The following is a 7,510-nucleotide window of genomic DNA, read 5'->3' on the forward strand; positions in this document are numbered from 1 at the left end:
TGAGATAATTTCACAAGCAAAATGGAACCAGATGGGACTTCTTATTTGGCTCTTCAAGCCTCAGCACTCAAGTTCCCAAGGTCTTTTTACCTGGGTTTTCTGTTACCTACCAGAAAAGGCTCCTCTTTCCACAGAGGTTGCCTTTCCAAGGTACCTATGAAGCAAGAATGGGCAGAATTTGAGGAAGATGGTTCTCAGCTTAGCATTTTCTTGCCTTTTCAGCTTTTTATTTTCTTGCTTGGGGAAAGAGCAGGGAAGGTGTTTTCCCTTTTGGAATAGAACATCTCAGTCAGGCAGTGATCTTACCTACCGTTAACTAAACTGTTCCTCTAACTTCCCAGAACGCACACAACATACGGGTCTGGAATCCACAAGCGCTGAAGTGACTCCCTCAAAAGTCCAAGCAGAGGAGGTGGACATGGCTGTCACCCAGAAGGGCAGAACTTTCTTTTCATCTTAGTTCCTCTATTTGTTTTTGGGTTTTTTGTTTTGTTTGCTTGCTTAGATCAGTGGTAGAGCTGCCATTCACAGTGGACAGCTTTTGCACTACACAAAAATGCTCAGCCAAGGGAATAAGTGGGAATTGAAGTCTCGGCTATGGAACCCCTGTCCAGCCAGGTACCCCAGCATGATATTTATATATGAAAGAAGAGGAACCTCATTACTCCCCCACAAAGAAGCTGAATTGCTCGTCGGATTGATTTTGTATTTTCAGTAAAAAAGCTTCCCCCACCCCCCGGAAGTTGCTGGTGCCCACGGTGCCTGAAAGATAGTCCTTATCCTGAGAGATGAGTATGTGAATGCAAGAGAACATGTCATGTGCCCCCTGCTTGTGTACTGTGAGTCCTTCTCAGTGAACCCCACTCCTGTACTCTGCTGTATTTTGGGGCTGTCTTTGGGAAGCCCCAAAATAACTCACCAGAAGAGGTTTAAATATAGGATGGAAACCATGCGGCACTTGTACCACCGTGACTCTTTCTGTAGCAGACATAACTAATCAAATCCAGAACTCTTTCAACACCGAGCTCAAGTTGGCCCACAGGCCTTCTGTACACAGTAGATCACCCTACTCAGTCACTACAAAGTGAGTGGATTCATTAGACAAGAGATATTTTTTTGCCCTCAGTCCGAACTAGCTATAGCACAGTAATGCTGCATAACTAAAAATACCCCCAAGCAAAACCCGTGTATCCTTTCTCACCAACTTTGGCCAGCCAAGGTCTGGCTTTGGCACAGCTGGGCTTGGCTTCCCATCAGAGGCTGGGCTCACATCTGCTCAATGTGCGCCCATTCTGGAGCCCTGCCAAGAACTCATAGTTCACTACAGCATGTTCATTCTTCTTGTGTCAAAAGCAAGAGACACAAGCAGACCAGTCCAGCACATAAACACTTCTCTTTCTTTTTTCTTCCTTCCTTCCTTCCTCCTTTTCTTTCTTTCTTTCTTTCTTTCTTTCTTTCTTTCTTTCTTTCTTTCTTTCTTTCTTTCTTTCTCTCACAGTGCTGGGGTGAACCCAGGACTTAAAATGCACACATGCCAGGTAAGTACTCTACCACTGAGCTACTCCCCTTACCTGGAATATTTTTAGTCTACACCAGCATCTCTTTGCTTGAAACAAATGATGCTGAGTCCAAAAATCAAAAGGTGGGAAATACATTCCTCCTATTCTAAGACCAAGACTAGGGTGAAGAATTGTCACCAAGCTTTGGCACAGCTTTGTGGTCTTTCAGGGATGGTATGAGACCATGTCCTATGCCTGGCTGGGTCTTCCTTAATATTATTATTAAATCCACCTTTCTTAGCTATACCTGCATGATCTGGGACCAGAAAGACAGACGTTAGGAAGGATGAACTTTTGAGCCCAGAATCAGACAGCAGCAGCCTCTTACATACCCTGGCTGGTGAGCTTGGTGAGTAGTGTTGTTTGAGCTAGATCTGAAGAATGGTTTTGCTCAAGGGAAAGGGTACATAGGAAGAGGGAGAAGAAGGCCAGGCAAGTCCAGCAGCTTGGGCTTCAGAGTGAGTTATAAGAAGAGATAATGCAGTAGAAAGAGCTCAAACAGTAGCTTGCTAACCCAGAATGTATGAAACCCTTGCTTTGATGCTCAAGGCCAAATCAACAAGAAGAAGTGGTACGGGAGGATCAAAATTTCAAAGTCATCTTAGGCTATAGCAAGTGGGAGCATAGCCTGAGCTACATGAGACCCAAAAGCAGAGCATAAGAAATGGCATTCCAGGGGAAAAGTCCTCACACTAGAATTCTGTGTTAGCCAGAGACTGGTGTCAACATGAAACGCCTTTCACTCATCAAAAGCTAAACATTCCTTCAGGCCGTAACACGCCATCACCATCATCAAAGCTTAACTCAGAAAGTGACGGAGCCAGGATCTTCCCTCCAGGAGCTCATGAGCTGGAAACACCTGGCAAAAAGAGAAATAGAGAACCCAGATGTTTGAGGCAGGCAGGTGGCAAAGGGAGTTCCCATCATAGGTGAGCGGAGGCTGGGACCAACATCAGTACTCCCTGGAGGAAGGGGGGTGTGCTGTTCCTTCAGAAAAGTCTGTGGCTTAATAAAGGACACGGAAGTAGAGGTGGCTACAAGAAGAAGGAATTTACTGTGGGCTGAGCTGAGAGGGGAGGAGGGGCATGGGGAAGGGAAGGGACAGGGCAAGCCTGTGATCTTACAAGGTTATGCAGCTTAATTCACGGTCAAGAGCTCTGTGCCAGGGCAGCAAAGGAGCCTGAGAAGACTGTAAAGGTTTCCCCCTCAAGAAAGGTTTGGCTGCATTAAAAGCATAACTTAGAGAGGCTAAGGAGAGGACTCAGTAAAGTGCTCGCCACACAAGCGCGAGGATCTGAGTTCAATACCCAGAACCCACATAGAGAACTGGACACAGTGGCACACATCTGTTATCACAGTGCTGAGGAGGCAGGGACAAGGTCCCTGGAGCTCAGTGGCCAGCCTGTCTAGCCAAATCAGTGAGTGGCCCTGTCTCAAAAAATAATACGGGGAACAGTTGAGGAAGATGCCTGTTATTGAACTCTGGCCTCCATCGTATCTGGACCCACGTGCAAGAGTGTATACAAACATACAACACACACACACACACACACACGCACGCACACGCACACACACACACGCACGCACACGCACACACCTTAACAATGGTGGGAGAGAAAGGAAAAGTGTTCTTGGTTATAGCCTGGCTGGTAGAATGCTTGCCCAGCACCACAAAAACCTGCCACGGGTGGCCTGTGCTTATAACGCTAGCCTTGGGAGATGGAAGCAGGAAGGTCAGGAGGTCAAGGCCATCCTTAGCTACATAGTGAGTTCAAGACCAACCTAGACTACATGAGACTGTGTCTGGGAGAGGAGGTACTGGGAAAACTGGTTAAACTCTTCTCAGCCATCTTATCGGGGGAATTACCAAGGTGGGGATTGTGTGCCCCTGTCAGCCTGGAGTCTCTGTTTTGTGAACTACTGCAAACATGTGGAGACCACTGTGATCCCCATTTACGAATGAGGAAGCGCCGTATCCAAGGCCATACTGTTAGAGAATTCAACGGTACCAGGAGCCGGAGCCAGGTACCTGAATGTAGACTAGCCACCTTCACCACAGTATTCTACCATCTCTTAGAGGCGTCGCTTGCCCGAAAAGACCCAGCAGACGCTGCGTTTGATTATACCCAGCCAGCAACTGCAATGCCTTTGTGAATCCGGATCGTGAGAACAGAGCTATCAAGTCTGCTGGCCACGCAGAGTCACTGCTGTGAACGCAGAGCAGAGCCTCCTAGCTCAGCCGAGACCCTTGGGAAAGGTCAGTCTCCTATCAAATGAGCTCCCCCGTCTTCTGTCCGCTGCAGAGTCCCAGCGTGTTTTCTTCGCTTGTGAAGTCAAGTGCTCCTCGCAGCCGAAGGGAGGCTGGGAGAATGGTGCTGTCCCTTTCAAGCTGGTTCCCTGAGTCTGGCATGCAGGCAGGTGAGTCATTGATTTCCCTCTCTCCTCCACAGAGCGCTGCCACAGGTACACGGATTAAAGGCGAGGAAGAAAGGCTGAATTGAATGGTCCAGGTTGAAAGGAAACTTTTGAAACAGGCTTGAAGACTCCGGTGGGGGGGAGGGGGGGAGTTGGTTTGGAGTGTGAAATGCCAGCTACCAGCTCCAGCTGCCTCGCCTTGTTTAGATGTGGTTGGGAGGGAGGGAGGGAGAAGTTACATAATTACCATGCAGCTCTGAGGCCGAAAGGAAGGAAAACCGCTTTCTTGTGTCTTTCTTTGGTTGGTGTTGGGGGGGGGGGGCGCTGCCTGTGTGTGCCGTTCTGCAAGTCTGACTTTGAGATTACATTTTTCTAAAAAAAAGTGATTAAGGTTTTGATTTGGTGTCAAATTCCACAGATGCCGAGGCTTCCAAAGAACAACCTCAACCTCACAGGGAGGCGATTGACAAGGAGAGGCGGGTGAGAAGGAACTACCTGAGCCTGTGCTGCTCTGAGGGAAACTGTGCCCAGTAGAGGCTGGTGGAGAAGAGTATGAGAGTGGGGGAGGGGAGGGGCATTATCTTAAAAGAAAGGTAAGAGGGAAGTGTTTGAGTGCATATCCAGAAGTGCTGTGTGGAGGCCGGGGATGTGCTAAATTGTGTGGCAATGGCCGGATCCACCTGAGCCACTTTTGGCAGCAACTTTGAGAAACAATCCTAGCAAAGAGAAAGAAGGGAGCTTCTCGTGTTCCTCTTCCCAGGCCAAAGGACTAAAGGTTTGGTTTTTGAAAGAGGTCTAGGCAGGTAAGATGGCTCGGAAAGGGTGCTTACCCTCTACGTCTGATAGATCTGGGTTCCGCCCCCAGAACCCACACTCAGGTGATGATGATGATGAGTAAATAAAATACTTTTTTTTAAAAGAAATGACCAGAAGGAAGAAGAGAATATTTCATATTCTCTCTCTCTCTCTCTCTCTCTCTCTCTCTCTCTCTCTCTCTCTCTCCACTCCTGGGGATTGAACCAGGGCCCCATACACACCAACTAGGCAAGTGCTTCACCACTAAGCCATATCGTTGGCTCTCTCTTCACTTTCATCGTGAGGCAGCTGCTCCATCAAGCTGCCCGGGCTGGCCTTGAGCTTGCTACGTTGCCAACTTGTAGTCCAACTGAGACAGAGTCTGACTGCTGGCACCAGCCTTTCAGGAAGTCCTATGGGACTCCTGGAACAACAGCCTTTCCAGAGGCCAAAAGAGTCACAATGGAAATCGTCCCTCCACATGAAAGCACACAGCTGGTCAGAGAGAACCCTGACCTTCCCAAATGCTCCTGCGACGTGAAGGTTAGGGTCCCCGCTCTGCAAATGAGAAAACAACTGCAAAGGACCCTGTAGATGACCGTGCCAGAGCTCTTCCTGCCTTCAAACCATCCTGCTCATTAACTAGCACACCCATTCATCACGCCCACCGGGGCTGAGCGGACTTCGCACTCCTAGCCGGCGACCCTGAGTTCTGTATGGTTCCAAAGGCACTAAGATTCCCCCAACACTGCTAGAAGCTTGTGGTGTGCGTGGAAGAGTAGAGAGAAGGTATACACAGAGGAAAGTGTTCTCCCCGGTGAGGGAGGCTAGATGGAGGTGAGATCAAGTCACGTGTCTGAAGTGGGACGACAAGATGACCAAGCATCATTTAGGATGTTCAGCTGGACGCATTTTCCTCCTCTTTCCATGGGGTCCTCTCCGAGTCTGACACTGATGACGCTCCAGGAAGAATCCAGGGCTGCTATCTCCTCCAGCTGTGTCTTCATACAGATCCACTGTGACCCCAGCAAGCTTCTAGCTTCTTGCTGCTTTCCCGTGGAAGCACCTTGTGTGTGTGTGTGTGTGTGTGTGTGTGTGTGTGTGCGCATGTGCAAGTAAACATGTGTGAACATGTTCATATGTGTGGGTAGGCGCATGCATGGAAGCCAGAGATTGACACTGGGTAGACACTTCAATTGTTCTCCACCTTAGTTCTGGAGAGAGGGTCTCTCACTGAACCTATAGCGCACCGATTCAGCTTGATTGGCTGGGCAATCTCCAGGGATTCTCCTTTTTCTGCCTCCCCAGGGTTGAGGTGACAAATGCCACCACCTCTGGCTTTCTCACCTAGGTTCTTGGGCTCTGAACCCAGATCCTCATGTTTGCATGGCAGAGAACCATCATCCTAACCCCTGGCAGATATTATATTTTGAAGCTATGATGTCATGTTCATTCATCTTTTCTCGTTCTTCAATAGTACATTCTTGCCTTTCTGCAGTTACCTGTGACACCCAGATGTTGTAGAAAAACTGACACTTGTTGAAATATTGCAGTTAGTCTGAAAAAAACCTTAACCTGCTTTACTCAACTTCCCTTGTCCTGTGACAATTTTTGTAACTTAACCTGGTCATTCCACTACTCTAGGCTTATAAAATGCTTTTGGGAATACCGTGCTCTTTCCCCAAACTGTCTCATTGTTTATGTTTCTATTTATACATTCTATTGCACCTAAGGAAACTAATTACTGGGTGTGCCACACGGCAGCACCTTTCATGCAACAAATGTCATGTCGTGCTTTGTAATGAGGTCTACTGCTGGAGTTTCCTGGCAGCTTTTATCCCATGATCATTAAATGAACATAAATGGCTTCCCACTTCTTTCTCCTCATTATCTATGTTGATCTATTGACACTGTCTCCTGACAGGTTATAGGATTCATTGTCTGGCCTTTTTAAAGAGTACTTCCAAGGAGCTGGGGAGGCGGCTCAGTGGGTAGAGTACTTGTTGCACAAACATGTAAAAGCTGGGTATGGTTAGTACAAATCAGTAACTCCAAAAGAAGGAAGGCAGAAACAGGAAGAGCCCTGGGACCTGCCGGCCCATTACTCTAGCCCAACTGGTGAGCTCCAGGTTCAAACAAATAAATAAATAGACATTCATTGTTAGCCTCTGGACTTTACATGCATACCTACACACAAGTACATATGCATGCACACACACGCACACACACACACACACACACACACACACACACTAGCACGATACCAGGAAGCCTAGTGTCATATACATTAAATCCCAGTTACTCAAGAGACACAGGCAAACAAGCTCGCTCTCTACCTGGAAACTAAGATCCTGCCCGCAAATAAAAATACAAAAGGAACTGGAAACATAGCTCAGTGGAAGAATTCTTGTGCAGCATACACAAGGCCCTAATTCAATTACTAATATGGCAAAATAAGCCAACAGACGAGCAAGACTGTAGCAATCTACCCGTTTTTGCCATGTGAATACATGTAATACTGTCCTGGCTCACAATTTCTTCATCTCTATTTTTCTACCTTTCTTTCTAAAAAGCGCTTCACGGACAAATTAAAATGCACTATCACTGCGGAAGTTACAACCCACAAGCCGTACAATAAATCACAGTTGTTACCGCTCTCAGGGTGGCATCAGTCTGGAGATCACAAATAACACGGCACTTTCATAGCAATAACCTGGATGCCGCCGAAGGCATGGATTAAG

General features: G+C 47.6%; 1 long non-coding RNA gene across 1 annotated transcript; it reads left to right on the top strand.

The window, feature by feature from the left end:
• The first annotated feature begins 3,593 nt into the window (after window positions 1–3,593).
• LOC132655380 (uncharacterized) lies at window positions 3,594–6,636 on the top strand. The gene is made up of 3 exons (XR_009593194.1): window positions 3,594–3,977; window positions 4,393–4,454; window positions 4,998–6,636. It is a non-coding gene; the product is annotated as an uncharacterized LOC132655380 (long non-coding RNA).
• The last annotated feature ends 874 nt before the right edge of the window (window positions 6,637–7,510 follow it).

This window comes from Meriones unguiculatus, chromosome 7, assembly GCF_030254825.1.
Source record: "Meriones unguiculatus strain TT.TT164.6M chromosome 7, Bangor_MerUng_6.1, whole genome shotgun sequence".
NCBI classification, from domain to species: Eukaryota; Metazoa; Chordata; class Mammalia; order Rodentia; family Muridae; genus Meriones; species Meriones unguiculatus.